At 48.4% G+C, this 20,367-nt stretch overlaps 1 pseudogene; it reads left to right on the top strand.

Annotated features, from left to right (window-relative positions):
* The first annotated feature begins 8,997 nt into the window (after nt 1–8,997).
* LOC103289064 (homeobox protein NANOG-like) lies at nt 8,998–9,858 on the top strand (annotated as a pseudogene).
* The last annotated feature ends 10,509 nt before the right edge of the window (nt 9,859–20,367 follow it).

Genomic DNA, 20,367 nt, shown 5'->3' with positions numbered 1-20,367 from the left:
CACCGAGCAAAACCGGTTTCGGCACGGAAACATTTCTTGCAGACCATCCCCCAACGTCCTTGTTGCCCAATCTAACCAAGTCATTCACTTGTTTGGCTTCTCCGCAGCATCGAACACCCCATGGACCTGCAAAGTGGCAGGTGATGCGATGGAGATTGTGGGAACTCACGGGAGAGACATTTCATCCAGCCTGGGGAGGGTCAGGGAGGGCTCCTTGAAGGAGATGACATCAGGGCAGAGCCTGAAAAGATATGTCTAAATTGCCCAAGCAGAGAAGGGAAATAAGAGCATTTAAAAAGTGGGAGGACTTTTCAGAATTTGTGAAACTAACAGGTCAACGGTCCTTGCAAGGTGACTGGCCGCTGTGGCTCTGTCCTGGTGCGCCTCATCCCTGCCCCCAGGGCACTGGCATAAGAAGTTGCTGGCCAGTATTGTGCCTAAGAAGCTGCTGCTGATGGCCAGTATTGGCCTCTGCTACACCTTGGCCAGGGGCTGCACTGCCACCCTGGGCAACTTCGCCAGGGCCCCCTTCGATGCCATCTCTAAGACCTACAGCTGTCTCACCCCGGATCTCTGGAAAGAGACAGTGTTCGCCAAGTCTCCCTGTCAGGAACTCACTGGCCATCTTGTAAAGACCCACACCAGAGTTTCTGTGCAGAGGGCCCAGGCTCCAGCTGTGGCACATAATTTTACACAAGAAAATAAAGTGAATTAAGCCTGCTAGAATAATAATAAATAAACAAAATTCCATATTTAATATACTTTTTATTTTATATATTTTTATTAATTTCAGAGAGGAAGGAAGAGAGAGAGAATCAATCAATGATGAGAGAGAATCATTGATAGGCTGCCTCCTGCACGCTCCCCACTGGGGATCGAGCCCGCAACCCGGGCCTGTGCCCTTGGTCGGAATCGAACCTGGGACCCTTCAGTCCACAGGTCAACGCTCTATCCACTGAGCCAAACCGGTTAGGGCTTTCATATACTTTTTCTATGTCAGGAAATACTATTCTTTTGAATTTTTTCCGACCACTTAAAAATGAAAAAACTATTCTTAGCTCACGGGCTATACAAAAACAGGCAGCTGTCTAGGTTTGGCCCAAAGGCTGAAGTTGGCCAACTCTGATGGAAAGCAAGAGAGTGACATGATTGGAACTGGTTTTTAGAAAGATGGACCAGAGTGGGAGCAAGAATGCCAGCCAAAGAGACTGGTGAGCAAACAATCTGGGAGGGAAGATAAACACCTAGATAAGCGGCCATGAGGATGGAGCAGGGGGTGGATTAGGGAGATACTGTGCCAGAGAGGGCTTAGAAAGCTCCCCTGCCACATCCTAATTAGGGGAAGAATTAAATAGGATTGGTACCTTTCCTTCCTACCTCGCTCCCTGGGAAAAAGCATGATCCCTAAAAGCCAGGGTTAGGGGAGTAGGTATCACCAGTGTCTTCACAAATGGGAATAATCACAAGCTACTTCTGGGTAGATTCTCCCCAAGAATAAATCCTGGGCTTTCCACTACCATGAGCCCCGTAGGTGTCCAGAGACTCTCTCAGTTTGGGGGAGTGCTTACAAGTGTTGTGGGCTGTTGACAAGAGCATTGTTCACGTGGAATATTTAGGATAAAATGAGCAAGGCTTTGAGGCAGAAGGTCAGCACAATGGGAGGCCAGTGGGAACTCAGGGGAGTGGGTGACAGTCATGATCAAGCAGGCAGCTGGTCATGGGAGAGCCTCCTTTGAGAGCAAGACATATAGCTCAGTCTTCCCTGACACAGGTGAGAGGTGGCATGCAATGTTCACTCGAGTGATGGGTGTCTGATGGTCCTGGGAGTTGGTTTAGTTCCCTGTAGAGTGTGGGCATCCAGAGAGGATTCCAACATCTGCTCTTTTCCTGGGTCAGGAAGGCTCCACCACACTCCTCCCGACTCTCTTCCTCCACCTGTACCCCCAGATATAATCTCCTCCCACGCTAGGTGAAGCCTAACCCTTTATCTCTTTTCTTCCCAAGCTACTGTTGATGGATAAATACCATGTCCTTCCCTATTCACGGGCCACCTCGGTAGTCTCAAAACCCAGCTTGCGTAAATCAAAACTCTGGCTCTCTGCCTCAGCCCTTCCCACAGCAGGTGGGCGTTTCTCAGATCTCCTTACCCCCTGACAAAATGCCTAAAAAAAAAGTGTCGAGAAGGAGGCTGTGTTTAGCATTGATTACTGCTCTATCTCTAAGAGAGGTGGGAGAAGAAATGGACCTGCATTTGGGGAGAGGGTTGGGTTGCTGAGCAGCACTGAGGCCCCACTTGAGTTTTGTGTGACAAAGTCAAAGTGTGAACCTTCAGCACGACTGAGTGTTTTCTCCCCGGCCACATTCTGCTGTCCAGCAAGGAATAGATGAAAATGATGGCCCTGGCCGGGAGGCTCAGTGAATTGGAGCATCATCTTGTACACCAAAAGGTTGCAGGTGCGATTCCTGGTCAGGGCACATGCCTAGGTTGAGGTTTCAATCTCTGGTCGGGGCATGTACGGGAGACAACCGATGGATGTTTCTCACAGCCATGTTTCTCTCTCCCTTTCTCTCAAATCAATAAAAACATATGAAAAATATGAGCAAGAAGGGATGTGATGATTGGAAAGGAGGTGATGACCAGTTAAAAGATGGAGGGCCGGTGGCTTAGGGATCCCAAATGTGAGGAAGAATTGTCATATCAGAATAAAGGAAGGAGCTAGAAATACAGTGGGAGGTAGAGGTGGAAGACTGGGATGTCAGACATGGAAATTCTGAAAGTGGTGCTGCTCTTGCTATGATGAGGTCCAGGGTATGACAAGGGTAGCAGATGGCCTTGGCAGCATGGAGGTCAAGGAACTGATAGCCTAGGTTTTGGATTAATTGTCTACATGGATGCAGAATTCATGAAGAAGAAAGTTGGGAAGGAGTAGAGGTGGACATCAATCGGTTGTCTCCCATACATGCCCTGACCAGAGATCAAAACCTCAACCTAGGCATGTGCCCTGACCAGGAATCGAACCTGCAACCTTTTGATGTATGGATGACGCTCTAACTAACTGAGCCTCCTAGCCAGGGCCATCGTTTTGATCTATCCCTTGCTGAACAGCTGAATGATCTTCCTGATTGCAAGTCACCTCCCTTCCTATGGGCGCTCTACATCGTCCCCAGGGCACATGCCTAGGTTGAGGTTTTGATCTCTGGTCAGGGCATGTATGGGAGACAATCGATTGATGTTTCTCTCTCACATCCATGTTTCGCTTTCCACCTTGCACCAAAGGTGTTGGGAAGTTTGAGGGAGGAGAGAGGGACAAGGGCCAGGAAGTGGCAATGAGGAACGTGGAAGAGGCTACTCCCACCGCCAGGTCTTTGGTGCATGGATCTTGGAGGATAAAACCACTCCTCCTTAAGGACTGAAGGAAGCAGTGTCCTCAGGAGAGAGTCGGGTGGGTAGAAAAGAAGTTGGGGATAGAGAAGGTTTTGCTGGGGGTAGGCTGTGGGTCTCCAGACATGGTGGGAGCATTTGGCAGATGAGGAGTGAGACTGGGCAGATCAGAGTCATATGGGGTTGGGGTCCAGGGGACGAGGTGGGAGCCATGGGTGTGGGGCTGGATGGAGCATGATGGGGTCCTTTCCTCTACCTGCATGTTCCGTAGACCCCTTCTTTTCTCTCCTGAAACTCACTCCATCGGTGATCTAACCCAATGTCACGCCTTGGACCACTCTCTGCCAGTGGGTCCCAGTTACATCTTCACCTTCAGCCTCTCCATAGAGCTCCGACGAGCACATGTGATCGCCTGTAGACATTTCCATTTGGATGTTTAAAAGACCCTCCAAGCCCTTGCTGGTTTGGCTCAGTGGATAGAGCGTCAGCCTGTGGACTGACGGGTCCCGGGTTTGATTCTGGTCAAGGGCATGTACCTTGGTTGCAGTCTCCTCCCCCGCCTAGGCCCTGGTCAGGGTTTGTGCAGGAGGCAACCAATCAATGTGTTTCTATCTCATCAATGTTTCTCTCTGTCTTTCCCTCTCTCTTCCATTCTCCCTAAAAATCAATGGGAAAATATCCTCAGGTGAGGATTAACAACAACAATAAAGTGCTTGGGATGATTTGTTTAAAACATAATAATAATAATAATAATAATAATAATTATTATTATTATTATTATAATAAATAAATAAATAATAATAAATAAAAGACCCTCCAAATTGGAGGCGTGAATCTATAAATTCACTTTTCCTCAAGTAAAAGGCAACGCTGCCATTCAGCCTTTTGTTTTTCGGCAAAGGCCTAAGCATCACCCTAGAAACCTCTATTTCCTTTACCCTTCTCTATTCAACCCATCACCAAGTGCTAAAAGCCCTAGCTTCAAAGTGCCCCCCAAACCCATATCTCATGGCCTTTCCCGCTGCTGCTGTCATCCTTGCTGCAGTCACTTCTCACCTGGTCCCCGCTGCCACACCTGCCCCCTCAGTCTATTGTCATGGAGCAGCCAGAGTGAATTTTCCAAAACATACATCAAAGCCAGTGACTCCTCTCCTTTGGCGTCCCTCAGTCCCCACAGCAGAACCTCGGGTCCATGTCCAAGCCGTGTAAGATCCGGCTACTCTGCACCCCAGTCCCACTGTGTTCACCCTTGTTCACTCCACCCCAGCCACACTGGCCTCCTTGCCCTTCTCAGACATTCGAGCCATCCCCAGCTGAGGTCTTTGCCTGGAATGCTCGTTCCTTGCCACCTTCAGAGCTCTGCTCCAATGTCACCTTCTCAGAGAGAGGCCTTCCCTGTCCGTTCTCCCCCAAACAGCCCCCTCCCCGTCCCTTATTCTGCTTTGTTTTTCTTCACATATACCACATCCTCCATAGAGCTCAATACTGTACCTGCTTATTGGATTCTTTTCTGTCTCCACTGGAGTGGGTTCTTGGCGGGCATCCCACCGTTTTCTTGGCTGTATCTCCACACTCTGCTTCAAACTGCTCCCAGCTCACAGTGGGGGCGCAATAAGTATTTGTTAAAAAAAAAAAAAAAAAGTAAAGTAAAGAAGGCTATTCTATGTGACATGGGCCTCAAGAGCTCATCGTGACTGTCAAAGGCTGAATCCTGACCGTTTGTTGTATGCATTCCTGTAGCAATTCTAATTCTCCTCCGAGGTAATTAATCTTCTACGGTAGGCAGAGGGTCTGGGGGGAGCAGCAGTGAAGAGCTTGTCGATGTATATTTTATTTTTGGTGTCGATACGAGGTCTTGGGCAGCGCAGGAAGAGAATATGCATTTCTCAGCGTAATAACAAACATGCCCTTTTCCTAAAGGTCAGGAACAACTTTCTGCCTTCCATGGCCTGAGCCTCTGTGACCTCTGAAAGGAGGAAGGAAGCAGGCTTGGAGCAGCCGCCTGCACCCCACTCGTGAATTGCCTTTTGGAGTCCAGGGGCTGGTGCACATCAGTGATCATCTGGCTGAACCCTGGTGGGGGAACTCTACCTGAACGTGAGGCTGGGGGAGAAGAAAGGTCATTCTCGTTTGAGAAAGTGAAATGCGGTATCTGAAGGAGGAGGGGTGGGGACAGAAGCTTTCAAGAGAGAAGGCACCACAAGGGAAAAGCCTTCCAGGAAGTAGGAACGAGACAGATTGGCTCTGAAGGTTGCTATGGCCGGAGAGCCTTGGAGAGTGACATGGGGGAGAAAAGGGACTCTGGCCAGACCAGGCAGGGTCCTGTGGGCTACAAGAACAAGTTTGAACTTGACTCAGGGTGAGAAGCAGCCCTTTCAAAATGTGACAAGATCAATTGCTCAGTTGGTTGGGCATCATCCCATGCACCAAAAGGTTTCGGGTTCAAGTCACAGTCAGGGCACATGCTTGGATTGCAGGCTCGATCCCGTGTAAGGGATGTGCAGGAGGCAGCAGATCAATGTTTCATTCTCACATCGATGTCTCTCTCGAAAAAAAAAAAAAAATTATTTTTTTTTTTTTTGGAAAAAACAACAACAACAAAACAAAAAAAAAAAAAACAGATCCTGGTGGAATGGATTGGAGTGGGCAGAGAAGATGCAGGGAAACCAGGGAATCTGTTGGCAAATGGCTAAGTGAGAGATGATGGTGCCTTTAGACCAGTGAGAAAGGTGGTGCAAAATGCATGCATTTTACCAGTATTAGGAGTTCAGTTGATGGAGACTGGTGATAAGTCAGATACAGAGGATGAGGGAGAAGGAAGATCAAGGAGACACCCGTGCTTCCTGCTGGAGCGTGGGTGGGTGGGGTGCCAGTTATGAGGCGGGGAGGACTCGGAGTGAAGAGGCAGAGGAGGAAGCACCACAGATGCTGAACAGAGAAGAGGGCTACCCCAAGTGTCACAGAACAAACACCAAAACCAAAGTTAAAGCATGTGCGATGGGCTGAGAGCAAACCTTGGCCACCTATACAACAGCTTCAGCATGAAAAACAGAGGATCGTGAAAGAAATAGGAAAATGGCAAATGACCTGATAGAAACCTGGGCAGCTAACATGGAAGGTGATATGCAGAATAAAGGGTCCAAATCTCCAGGAAACGTATGAAAATATGCCCAATGCCCCTAGGATTTCGAGGAATGTAAATGTGATGGGTTGAGTTGTGTCCCCTCAACTAAGATACGTTGAGGTCCTAAAACCCAGTATCTCAAAATGTGGCCTTCTGAGGAAATAGGGTTGTCACAGATGGAAGTAATTAAAATGAGTTCAGATTTGGGTAGATTTGTGCCCTCATCCAAAATGACTAGTGTCCTTCTTCTAAAATGAAAGCCGCTTGATGACAGAAGCGCAGGGAGAGTGCCACGTGAGGACAGAGAATTGGAATGAAGAACCAAGACTGAGCCTCACGGAAGCTAGGGAGAGGGAAGGGAGAATCCCCCTATTGAGTTCAGAGGGAGCATGGCCCTCTGGAAACTTGACCTTGCACTTCTAGTCTCCAGAACTGTGAGACATTTGTGCTGTTTTTTAAAGACACGGATTTTTAAAAATCCTCACCAGAGGATATGTTCCTTTTTTTTATTTAATTTTATTAGTTTTACTACTTTTTTCTGAAGAACCAGCTTTTAAAAATATATATACACATATGTTTTATTGACTTCAGAGAGGAAGGGAGAGGGAGAGATAGAAACAGCAATGATGAGAGAGAATCATTGATCGGCTGCCTCCTGCATGCCCCCTACTGGGGATCGAGCCTGCAACCCAGGCATGTGCCCTTGACTGGAATTGAACCTGGGACCCTTCAGTCCACAGGCCGACGCTCTATCCACTGAGCCAAACCAGCTAGGGCGATATGTTCTTATTGATTTTAGAGAGAGGGGAAGGAAGAGAGAGGCAGAAAGAGAAACATCAACGTGAGAGAGACATAGCAAACGGTTGCCTTCTGTACACACCCCAACTAGGAATTGAACCTGAAACCTTTTGGTGTATGGGACAACCAACTGAGCCATCAGGCCAGACCTACATCTCTGTTTCTTTAAAGTCACCAAGTTTGTGGTCCTTCGTTACAATAGTCCTAGAAACTAATACAGTAAATTAAAACATCAGCTTGGCAAAAAGGGAAAAACACAACACACACACACACAACACACACACACACACACACACACAACCACACACACACACACACACACAACCACACACACACACCACACACACACACAACCACACACAAGGATTCTAATATCCAGTGCTGGCAAGAATGTGAGAAAATTCCCACACAACTGCTGGTTGGAGTGGGGTTTACCGACACCTATTTGAAGGGCCATTTGGCAGCACACCATCAAATAAAAGTCAAAAGGCCCATGACCTAGAACTCCGAGATTCCTGGTCTTTCTATCATGGAGAAAGACATGTGCTTACAAAAGAGTTATGTTCTTTGCAGTGATTTTGTAATAGCACAAGCCGACAGACCCATCCCGTCCACTGATAGAGAATGGTTACAAAAACGGGTTTGGGAGGGTTCCCTGTGAAGTTAAGGAAGCTTAAGCTCCAGGGCCCCTCACTTGCATCGGCTCCCAGAGGGGCTCTAGGAATTTCTCCAGGTAACTTTGTACTAGTTTTCTTAAAGAGGTTCCCCACAAATGCATAAGCTTCAGGCCCCATAAAACATGAATCTGCCCCCGTTACACTTTATAACACATGACAGCAGTTTTAAAAGAACAAGGCAGCCCTGGCCCAGGAACTCCGTTGGTTAGAGCTGCATCCTGACACACCCATGTTGCAGGTTTAATCCCCGGTCAGGACACACAAGAATCAACCAATGAATGCATAAGTAAGTGGAACAACCAATTGATGTTTCTCTCTCTCTCTCTCTTTCTCTTTCTCTCTCTCAATCAATAAGTAAAATATATTTTTGTATATTTTGTATTTTTATTGACTTCAGAGAGGAAGAGAGAGAGAGAGAGAGAGAGAGAGAGAGAGACAGAAACATCAATGATGAGAGAGAATCATTGATCAGCTGCCTAGAGCCCACAACCCGGGCATGTGCCCTTAACCAGAATCAAACCCGGGACCCTTCAGTCCGCAGGCCGATGCTCCATCCACGGAGCCAAACCAGCTAGGGCGATAAGTAAAAATTTAAAAAAAATAAAAACATATCTTTTTGCAAAATTGGCTGGTTGGTACCTATTACTCCAAAGCTGACTTATTTTCTCCCTTCTTTTTCATACTTTTACATCTGGAGATCTTCATATTTCTCTAAGCTCTTCTAGCTAAATACTTAAGCCTGGGTCTTTTTCTTTTTAAAAAATATTTTTTTATTGATTTCAGAGAAGAAGGGAGAGAGAGAGAGATAGAAACATCAATAATGAGAGAGAATCATTGATCAGCTGCCTCCTGCATGCCCCCCACTAGGGATTGAGCCTGCAACCCGGGCATGTGCCCTTGACCGGAATCAAACCCAGGACCCTTCAGTCTACAGGCTGAGCTTAAGTGGCCAGGGCTGAGTCTTTCTTACAATCTACCTCTTTGGTGTGTTTTTCTCTCTCCTTCAACTCAGCAACATGAGTGTGGATTCGGCTTATCCCCAGAGCCTGCGCTGCTCTGATCATCCAATTCTAGGGAGTCTTCACCCGTGCCTGAGATTTATGAGCCTGAGGAAAACTCTGCATCTTTGTGAATATCACCTGCTGAGACGCTCCACACGGAGATGGCAGTCTCTTCTCTTCCTCCTTCCATGGACCTGCTTGTTCAGGACAGCCCTGATTCTCCCACCAGTTCCAGCACAACACTACCCACTTCTGCAGAGAACAGGACAGGGGCGGAGGAGAAAGCCCAGGTCAAGAAACAGAAAATCGGAACCGTCTGCTCACAGACCCAGCTCTGTGTACTCAGTGAGAGATTCCAGAGACAGGAACATCTCAGCCTCCAGCAGAGGCAAGAACTTTCCAACATCCCGAACCTTCGCTACAAACAGAGTAAGACCTGGTTCCAGAACCAGAGAACGAAATGTAAGAGGTGGCAGAAATACAACGGGCCACAGAATAGCCACCGTGTGACCCAGATGAGCTCAGCAACTACAGAGTACCTGGGCCTCTCCTGCTGTCACGGGAAACCTTTCCCTGTGGAGCAACCATTCCTGGAAGAGCCCGTCTTGGAACAACCCTGCCTGGAATGGTCACACCTGGTGTCCCTAAGCCTGGGATAACCTGGTTTGGAACAACCAGGCTTGGAACACCCAGTTCTATCGTTATGGAGAGGAATCCCTGCAGCCCCAGATCCAGTTCCAGCAAAGTCCTGTCCGTGATTTGGAGGCCACCTTGGAAACTGCTGGGGAAACCTCTGATGCAATACTGCAAGCCCCTAAGTATTGTGGTACCCAGAAAACCACAGATTCATTCCCAGATTACTCCATGAACATATAGCCTGAGTCCACAAACATATAGCCATGAACACAGTGTGACGATGGGTATATTACTCAATCTCAGTTTGGGCAGTGGCTGTATTACCTCTCCTAGGACTTTTCTATGTATCTCTGCCTTTATATGCGGCTTCTCATTATGCCTACTGTGCCAATTTGGAGGGGGGTGGGGGTAATGACTGGAGTCTAAGCAAAGAGGTTTCTGTAGTCTTGCTGCTATTAGACAAATGATAAAAGATGCCTCTGGCTGAAACAGGTTTGGCTCAGTGGATAGAGCATCGGCCTGTGGCGGCTATCTTGTGTGAGGGTGTGACAGTCAATTTGCATATTACCTCTTTATTATACAGAATTAGATACAATACTAGATCTAGTATTTGGATAACTAACTCTAGATTGAGACTCTTAATCTCAAAAATAGAAAGTAAAACTACAAAGGTGTGTGAGAAAGGATTGTTTCTATTTTCTGGGGTTGGGAGGCTTGTTAAAAACCTCAATTCAGGTGAATGGTTAAGCTATCGTATGCTTCACTGATTTCCTCTGCCCCTTTTGCCGTTTTACTACAACCCTTAATTTATTACTCACGTAATTTGCTGTGTCATGACAATAATACCAGTTTGGCTGGTTGGTTTATAAGTTTACGTACAAATAAATAAAACATCTATTTAAAAAATAAAATAAAAATAAGTAAAAACAAAGGAGGCAGATACCTAGAGGGGGAGGGTCTCACCAAGTGTCTGGATTCTCGCCGAGAAGGGCTGCAAGTTGGTTCGTCATCTGAAAGCCCCTAGTCACTGAAGTGGGCACTTCCAGGGGATGAGAAATGGCAGACTTCTGGGAGGGATGGTGACAAATGGGGCGCCATGAGTGTGAACAGTCCCTTCAAGAAACCTGGAGGCAAAGGGTGACGGGCTGCAGGAGACAGTCTTTTGAGGGAAGGTGTTGTAAGGAGGAAGAGGCTCTAGCTCTGTGTTGAGGAGGGAACCAGGAGTGCCCAGCATTGAGGCTGAGTAACAGCAAGACTGAAAATATCTGTCATTTTGGCGGCTCAGCCTCCAAATACTCCTCCAACTTGGGGAATTATCTTACACCCACACCTCCCATCACAGAAACAGAAATGGCTCAGACATTACCCGCTTCTACCCTCTGGGCACCCAACATGGGCGTATGACCCAGACCGGGCCGTCCGGGCCCCCAAGAAGGTGACTTGTCCTGGAGTGGCTGTGCCAGCGACCATTTCTGTGATTCGGTCTTGGCTGCCCTTTGCCCTCTTGGTTCAGGCCTGTTTTCTTTTTCCTTTTTTAATATATTTTTATTGATTTCAGAGAGGAAGGGAGAGGGAAGAGAGATAGAAACATCAATGATGAGAGAGAATCATTGATTGGCTGCTTCCTGCACATCCCCCACTGGGGATCGAGCCCCCAACCTGGGCATGTGCCCTGACCGGTAATCGAACTGTGACCTCCTGGTTCACAGGTTGATGCTCATCCACTCAGCCACGCCTGCCGGGCAGGCCTGTTCCACATTCTACCAATAAATCCCTTTCCTGCACAAGCCAGCTGGCTGGTTTCCTGCATTTGCCACCAAGAACATGACTGGTCCAAGCAGCTTTCCCCAGCTCTCAGGAATATTGAAGGGAATGAACTGAAGCTTCCTCAATCTCATGCTTTCTTCCTGAAATTTTTTTCTGGAATCTTTGATGTCTGCTACCTCTTGCTTCAACTGGAATTTCACAAAGGGTGATATTTGATCTGGCCCATAGGGAACGGGTTGACTTACTGCGGGGTCAGTACTAACCCCAATCTTGTGCTCTGCCGTCCAGGAACCCAGGACCCTGAAAGTCTGAGATCCCTTCCCATGGCGAGATAACCCGCCCGATGGGAAGGTTCCCAGGGCTCTCAGCACTTGGAGCTTTTGTTTCCTGCGGGAGAGATAAAACGATGGCGTGGAAAGAGCGGGAGATTTAGACTCAGGAGACCGTGTACAAGTCCAAGCTTGCCCTTAGCTAACTGTGTGCCCTTAGGCAAGTCTCTAAAACGCTCTGAGCTCCACTCTCCTCATTTGTAAAGGGAGATAGCTAACTGTACCGCTGGCCAGCCATCGGGAAAACCCTGGCAGCCCCCACTGAAGACGGAGGCAGAAGCGGTTTTCATGCCAAAGTTATGCTTTGTTCCTCAGCCCTCAGAGATGCGGACCGAGGAGGATCCGGGCCTGGGGCAAGGCGGCCGGCCTTGGAGGTTAGTGCTCCCTGAGCCCCAGGGGCCGGGCTGGTGGGAAAGCCCTGCCCAGTCAAGGCGGTGACTCAACAGGACAGGCCAAAAGCAAGACTTCCACAGACTTGGGCAGCGGGGGGACACGGCCACCCAGGGACAGGGACGGGAGCTCAGAGGGGAAGTCGGAGTCCCGAGCAGGCGGGAGCCGCGAGGAGGAGTCTGGGCAGAGAGGCGCTGGCGGTGCTGGCTGCAGAGGCTGCAGAGGCTGCTGGTACCCGCCCCGCATCCCTCTGGTCCTTCTCAGTCCACCCGCAGGCGCAGGAGCCGGGGGCCTGCGTGCGGCCCGCTTTCTCCTCCAGTGCCCTCCTGGCTCTGCTGCTCAGCCTGAGGGCTTTTTCTGGAACTTGCTCAGCTCGTAGTGCAGGGCGGCCCAGAAGGGCCAGAGGTTTCAAAGCTCCAGGCCGTGGGAGGCCGTGGGAGGCCGTGGCTACATCCCCACAGGGCTGCGCTGTGCTCTGCAGGGCCCCTCCCTGGCCCCAGAGGGACTGAGCCCCACGAGGTAACCCCTGTCTCACTTTCCCTCTCCCTCGCTGTGCTTCCTGGAATCTCTTCCAAAATAAACGACCACGTTCTCGCCTCAGGGTCTTTGGGGGCATCTGAATTTAGACAGCAGCACTAGAGGAGAGAAGCAGAAAGGGAAAACCTACCTCAGGCGCTGAGGAGCTGTGGACAGATGCTCAGGGACAGCCAGAGGAGGGCCCGCTGCCTCCTGAGGGACAGTCCGGTCGCCAAGGCCCATTGTGCCGACGGGGAGGGTTTCCCATTAGTGAACTTCCCAGTGTAGCTGAAGGAACCTGAGGGGTCTCTGCTCCTCTCAACCCGGAAGCACCTAACCAGACTCCTCCTGAGGATGCCAGCTGTTTGCTAAGCACCTACTGTGTGTCAGGCTCTGTGCCAGGCATTCTCTCTCATTCTCGTGACAGCTCGCAAAGGAGGTAATATTCTCTTCTAACAGACAAAACGGTGTGGTACTGGCTTAAAGATAGACATGTAGACCAATGGATTAGAATAGAGCGCCCAGAAGAAAATCTTCAGATATAAAGTCAATTGGTTTTGGAGGGAAAGAACAGTCTCTTTCCCAAATCGAGTTGGGAAAACTGGATATCCACGTGCAGGAGAATGCGGTTGTACCTTCACCTCGTACCACATTTAAGTCAAAATAGATCAACATTTAACTCAAAATAGATCAAAGAGCTAAAGCTAAGAGCTAAAATTATACAACGCTTAGAATAAAACATAAGAGCAAATAGTTATGATGTTGGATTTGGCAATGGTTTCTTACATATGATACCAAAAGCACAGGCAACAAAAGAAGAAACAGATAAATTGGACTTAATCAAAATTTAAAACTTTTGTGCATCAAGGGACATTATCAAGAGAGCGAAAAGAGCCCGGCCGGTGAGGCTCAGAGGTTGTGCGTCGGATCATGAACCAGGAGGTCACGATCAGGGCACATGCCCGGGTTGCTTGTGCGCTTGATCCCCAGTGGGGGGCATGCAGAAGGCAGCCATGTTTCTCTCTCATTGATGTTTCTATCTCTCTATCCCTCTCTCTAAAATCAATAAAAAATATTTATTTTTTTTTAAAAAGAGAGCCCTAACCAGTTTGGCTCAGTAGATAGAGCGTTGGCCTGTAGACTCAAGGGTCCCAGGTTCGATTCCGGTCAAGGGCATGTACCTTGGTTGCGGGCACATACCCAGTAGGGGGTGTGCGGGAGGCAGCTGATTGATGTTTCTCTCTCATCGATGTTTCTAACTCTCTCTCCCTCTCAGTAAAAAATCAATAAAATATATATTTTTAAAAAGAGAGAGTGAAAAGACAATCCACAGAATGGGAACAAATTTTGTGAATCATTTATCTGATAAGGATTTAATATCCAGTTTATATTAAAAAAACTCCTGCAAATCATCACCAAACAACAACCAACCTAACTAAAAAATGGGCCAAGAACTTAAGGCATTTTACTAAAGAAGATATAAAAGTAACCAATAAGCACATGAAAAGATGCTCAACACCATTAGTCCTTCGGGAAATGGACATCAAAACTACAGTCAGATACCACTTCACACCTCTAGGATGGTTATTTTATAAAAACGGAAAATAGTAAGTGTTGGCGAGGATGTTACAATGGATTGAATTGTGTCTCCTCCCCACTCGCAAAGTCACATGTTGAAGCCCTAGCTCCTAACGTGATGGTGTCCTCATAAGAAGAGAAAGAGGTGGGTCTGTCTCCTGCTTCAACAGCGTTTGGACGGAACAGGCCCAGGGACGCCCCTTCTCCCAGCCTCGGGCCACCCTCCTGCATCTAATCCAGCCCCCACCTTCAGGACCACCCCCAGGACCAGCCGACACACCGGGTTATTTTCTACCTGAACTCCTCGTTACCCAACAACCATGAGCTCCCAAATCCGTCACCGTTATCCCACCGAGGTGGAGGCTGCGGTCACCGCCTGGCCCCCTGCCTCTGCGGCCCCCACACCCACCTCTCCCTGGGCCTCTGTTTCGATGGGGACCATGTGGCTCTCCAGGGCTGGGCCACTTCTTCCTCCAGGTGGCGGAGAAGAAGCGTGAGGGCGCTGAGCATCTTAAAGCTGCCAAACCAGCGAGGTGGCCGCGTCCTCTTCCAGGACGTGCGGGAGCCTCCCCAGGTGAGTGGGCAAACTCAGGACGCCGTGGCAGCCGCCCTGGCCTGGGAGAGGAGCCTGAGCCAGGCCCGTGTGGCGCTGCAGGCCTGAGTTCTACCTGCAGGCCCTCGTCTCTGCGACTTCCTGCAGAACCACTTCCGGGGCGAGGAGGTGAAACTCATCAAGAAGAGGGGCGACACCTGACTCCCCTCCGCAGGCTGGCTGGCCCCCAGGCTGGGCTGGGCGAGTATCTCTTCGAAAGGCTCATCCTCAAGTACGACTAGGAGCCTTTGGAGCCCAGAGGCCTTTGAGCGGCCCCTCAGCACTCCCCTGGTGTCTGGTTTTTGTCTGAGCCTCTCCCGGAAACCACTACCCATTCTTTAACCACCCTGAAGCCCTCTCCCATGCACTGGACCAAATGGAACAATAGAGATTTTTGCAGCAACCCTGACTGGTTTGGCTCAGTGGATAGAGTGTCGGCCTGCAGACTGAAGGGTCCCAGGTTCGATTCCGGTCAAGGGCATGTACCTTGGTTGCGGGCACATCCCCAGTAGGGGGTGTGCAGGAGGCAGCTGATCGATGTCTCTCTCTCATCGATGTTTCTAACTCTCTATCCCTCTCCCTTTCTCTCTGTTAAAAAATCAGTAAAAAAATATTTTTAAAAAAATAAAAGATTTTTGCAGCAATAAATAAATAAATAAATAATAAGAAGAGGGGCAAGAGCTCTCTCTTTTTTAAAATAATATATTTTTATTGATTTCAGAGAGGAAGGGTTAGGAAGAGAGAGAGAGAAATATCAATGATGAAAGAGAATCATTGACTGGCTGCCTCCTGCACGCCTTACACTGGGGAACAAGCCCGCAACCCTGGCATATGCCCTGACCGGGAATCGAACCATGACCTCCTGGTTGAGGACTCCATGCTCAACCACTGAGCCATGGTGGTCGGGCTCTCTCTCTCTCTTTCCGTCCCTGAGCACTCATACCAATATCAAGGAAAGGCCATGTGAGGACCTAGCCAACAGACCTCCATCTATAAGCCAGAAAGAAAGCTCTCACCAGGAACCAAATTTGCCAATACCTTGATCTTGGACTTCTCAGCCTCCAGAATTGTGAGAAATAATACATTTCTGTTTAAGCCACAGAATGTAAAAATAGTGCACCCTCTATGGAAGACAATTTGGCAGTTCTTTAAAAAGCTAAGTATAGAATTTACCATATGATTCAGCAATTCCACTTCTAGGTATATAGAATTGAAAGCAGGGTCTCAAAGAGGTATTTGTATACATTATATACAAATATTTGTGTATACTATAATTTGTATTTGTATATAATTAAATATTTATATATAATTGCAAAAGTATTCATGATAGACAAAAGGTGGAAAACACCCAATAGATGAAAGCACAAACAAAATGTAGTATAAACATACAATTGAATACTATTCAGTCTAAAAAGGAATAAAATTCTGACACAAGCTACAACATCGATGAATCTTTAAGACATTGTGCTAAGTGAAGGAACTCAGATGCAAAAGAACAGATATTGTATGATCCCACTTATATGAGGTCCCTAGAACAGGAAAATTTATAGAGACAGAAAGAATGGAGGTTACCAGGGCTGGGGAGGAATGGGGAGTTAATTGTCTAATGGGTAGAGAATATGTTTGTGATGAAAAGGTTCTGAAAATAGTTGGTGATGGTTATACAACTTTTTAAATGTAATACTTAATGCTACTGAATTGTATACTTAAAATGGTAAGTTTTATAGTGTGTATATTTTACCACCATTTATCAAAAAACCAAGACAAGTGACTCAAACATGTTTCCCAAATGTTTTTCAATGGATAAGCAACTTGTTATCATCCAAATGTTGAAATAAAATGGAACAAGTAAGTCATACAGACAACCACTTGGTTAAGCACTACGTCATTATGTTGAGTGAAAGAAGCCGATCTCAAAAGGTGCCATACTGTGTGATTCCCTTACATGATATTCTCAAAAAGACAACCCTTTAGGGATGGAGAACAGGTCGGTGGTGGTCAGGGGTTAGGAGTGGGGAAAGTGTGTTTATAAAGAGACTAGGGGCCCAGTGCACAAATTCGTGCACCTTGAAAGGAACTGTGGGCTGCGAAGCTGCAGTGGGCACAGGGGCAGGTCTTGGGGCCACCCCACCCCATCCCCTGTCTGCCGACAGTCCCGCTCCCACGCACTGATGGCCGGCCCCGCTTGCACTCGCTGAAGGTGCAGAGTGATTGGGGCTGGTGCCAGCAGCAGGTGTGAGCGGGGCCGGCGCAGTCAGCAGGTACGAGTGGCGGCGGCTGCCCTGATCGCCCCTCAGGAGCAGGGGGAGGTGCAGAAGCCCTCCGAGGTGATCAGGGCCCGCAGCTGCCGCTCGCACCTGCTGATAGTGCCGAGCAATTGGGACAGGCGCTGGGCACCGGCAACAGGTGCGAGCAGCGGCTCCGGTGCTGGCAGCAGGTGCAAGCGGGGTTGGCACTGGCAGTGGGTGCAAGCGGTGGCTTTGGCACTGGCAGCGGGTGCAAATGGGGCTGGTGCTGGCAGCAGGGCAGGACCATGGTACTCGGGAGCAAAGAATTTTCAGTAACCACCAGAGGCTCGCTCCGATGACAGCAACTAGAGCCCCGCCTTGGTCTGGTGCCCCCCCCTCACCTGCTCCACCACCCCACCACGGCTGACGCCCGCCATGTTCTACATATGCTCCCTGGTGGCCAGTGCACATCATAGCGACCGGTTGTTTGGTTGTTCTGCCATTCAGTCTAGTTGCATATTAGCCTTTTATTATATAGGATAGCACAAGGGGGGTATTTGGGAGGTGGACCTACTCTGTATGCTGACTGTGGTGGCGATTATAATGACCCGTGTTCTGTTAAAATTCATGGGACTATTCACCGAAATTTTCTTAAAGTCAAATTTATTGCATGGTAATTTAAAGTAAAGTATAAACGAGGGACTCAGACAGATTGAGTGGCCTGCCCAAGGTCACATGGCCACAGTGGCAGGTTTATCTCCTTCCCAGATTGCCTCCTCTCCACCACGCTGCCTCTCTGAGGGCTAGTGAGGGGGAAATGAGAGAAGGGAGTGAAAGCCCTCGGTAAACAGGTAAGGGCTGCGCAAATGTCAGGGCTCCTTATTAATCAGGGAACGTGGCTGTTCCTTCAGCCTCAATTTGATGACGAGCATTATTATTATTGATTTGTACACTCAACTCTGACCTTTAATATACTAAGACTTGGGGTTCTTAAAAACAAAACAAAGCAAACAAACTAATGAAAAACAACAGGTGATGTCTTCACTCCTTCCCTAAAGTTCATGTCTTTGGAAGAGAAAAAAAGCTACAGTTTAAAATGAAAAGATTGCCTATGGGTGACGGCACTGCAGCGTGGGCAGGCCTGTGCAAGGGGTGGGGTGAGTTGGAAATATTATCAGCAAAGACCAAGAGAGGGTGAGCCGAATCCTCTGGGTGGGGAGTGGAAAGGGCCTGGTGTCAATCAACCCTGTGCCCAGGGGTAGGAGTCAGACTGACCCCGATTCAAATTTTGCCTCTACCATTCCCTACAATGAGAACTTACAGTCACTTAAGCTCTCTGAGCCTCAGTTTCCTGATCTGTAACAGCATTCAGATTCCATTTTGGTGAAGACTCAGTGAATGGTCAAGTTCCCATCGATGGCTGGCACATCACTGAGAGTCAATGAATAGTAAATAATAATAACAAACATCAACAATAATTACCAAGCTCTTAAGCTCATATAACACAAAAATAAGTTCAAAGTGAACTACTACAGGGATCAGAAAAAATACTCACATCTACACCATCAGTTTAATACTCTTTCCTAGTGGACCCCCAATCCTGATCAGTTGGCTTGGCAGGCAGGAACGAAATAAAACCAAGGGCAGTGCATTTGTTCTTTCTTTCTTTATCCAGTGAAGGCACAGGGGTAGGTGCTGAAGATTCAGGGGCAAATAGGACAGAAGGTTTTGCTCTCCTGGAGCTTCAGAATCAGAAGGTAGGCAAGCAAGTGATCAGATCAGGGACCAGGCACACAAAGTGCTTTCTACACAATAAAATGGGCTGATGGGATAGAGTGAACTGGACGGCCATTTCCACAGCGGGGCAGGGAAGTCCGCCTTGGGGAGGTGACTGTGAAGGTGTGTTCTGAGACTCGAAGAAGCCAGCCATTGGGAGACGTGGGGGAGTCCCTGGCCAAGGCCACAGGCAGCTGCTGATCCCTTCAGGGTGGCTGGAGCTCTGGGCACGCCAGAGTGAATGGCATTCTTAGATGCGATCAGGAAGGAAGGCAGGGAGGGGCCAGCTCACCTGCAGATGAGTCAGCCTGGGTGAGAAGTTCCCATTTTAAGTTAAAGGAGAAGCCAGTGGCGGGTTCTTTAAAGTTAGTTAGGTGATACAAAGAGTCAATGTTTTCAGGCCGAGCTCTCCAAACTGAGGTTAGCTTTGCCGATGGGCTGAGGGACTCAGGCAGAGCTGGAAAGAACAGGCAGAAACAGGGTCACTCTGTGACACTACAGGCTGTGTGAGGCTCTGCAGACCATGGGGTCAGGGCCCAGTTTAGAGAGTGGGGCAGTGGGCTCCAAAGAGCTGGCTGATTTTTTATAGTGGAGTCAATACTAAAAGGACTTGGAGAGCCCTTGCTGGTGTTGCTCAGTGGTTAAGAGTGTAGACTCATGGGATCAATTCCCAGTCAAGGGCACATACCTGGGTTGCAGGTTCAATACCCTGCCTCGGTTGGTATGGAAGGCAACTAACTGACCCATGTCTCTCTCACGTCAATGTTTCTCTCACTCTCTTCCTGTCCTCCCTCTCTCGACTCCACTCCCTCTAAAAATCAATGGGAAAAATATCCTCAGGTGAGGATTAAGAACAACAAAAACAATTAAAAGGTCTTGGAGAGCTCATGGGAGCAGTAGGTAGGGGTGTTGGAGAATTGGGGTCAGAAAAAGGGCAGCCATGGGGACCACAGCCAACACCAAGCCACAAAACTAGTCTGGGAAGGTGTTGGCTGTTGATGCTGTTTAACACTGGATTTCATAATCCATTTTTCCACCTGCACTGGGCCCTGTGCTGCTGCCCAAGGTCATAATGGGTGGCAGGGTGAGTGCCCCTGAGGGGTGGAAGTTAGGTAACCCACCTTGCTGGAGAGCCAAGATCAGCATGTTCAAAGTCTACGATGGGAAATGAACTCTGCTTCCATCAAGGTGGGGGATTTCTCAACCAGTGGAAGGGGCATCAGACCAAATTAAAGATTCACTTCAGGTTGTAGCAAGGAGACTAATGAGAGTATGGCCAGTCAGGGAACTTCAACCTTCTTTGGAAAAATGAGCCCTGGCCAGTGTAGCTGTTGGTTGAGCATGGTGCTCTGCATCGAAGGTCGCCAGTTCGATTCCCGGCCAGGGCACATGCCCAGGTTTCAGGCTCAATGCCCTGTAGGGGGGCATGCAGAAAGCAGCCAATCGATGTTTCTCACATCTATGTTTCTCTCTTTAAAACCAATAAAAACGTATTTTTTAAAAAAAGTGAAGAGGGTTGGGTTCTGTCACTGGCAGTGAGCATGGAAAACACAACCTGATTTTAGTGAGAGTA

The sequence above is a fragment of the Eptesicus fuscus genome, chromosome 7 (assembly GCF_027574615.1).
Source record: "Eptesicus fuscus isolate TK198812 chromosome 7, DD_ASM_mEF_20220401, whole genome shotgun sequence".
NCBI lineage: Eukaryota > Metazoa > Chordata > Mammalia > Chiroptera > Vespertilionidae > Eptesicus > Eptesicus fuscus.
This window is presented reverse-complemented; position numbering and strand designations above follow the sequence as displayed.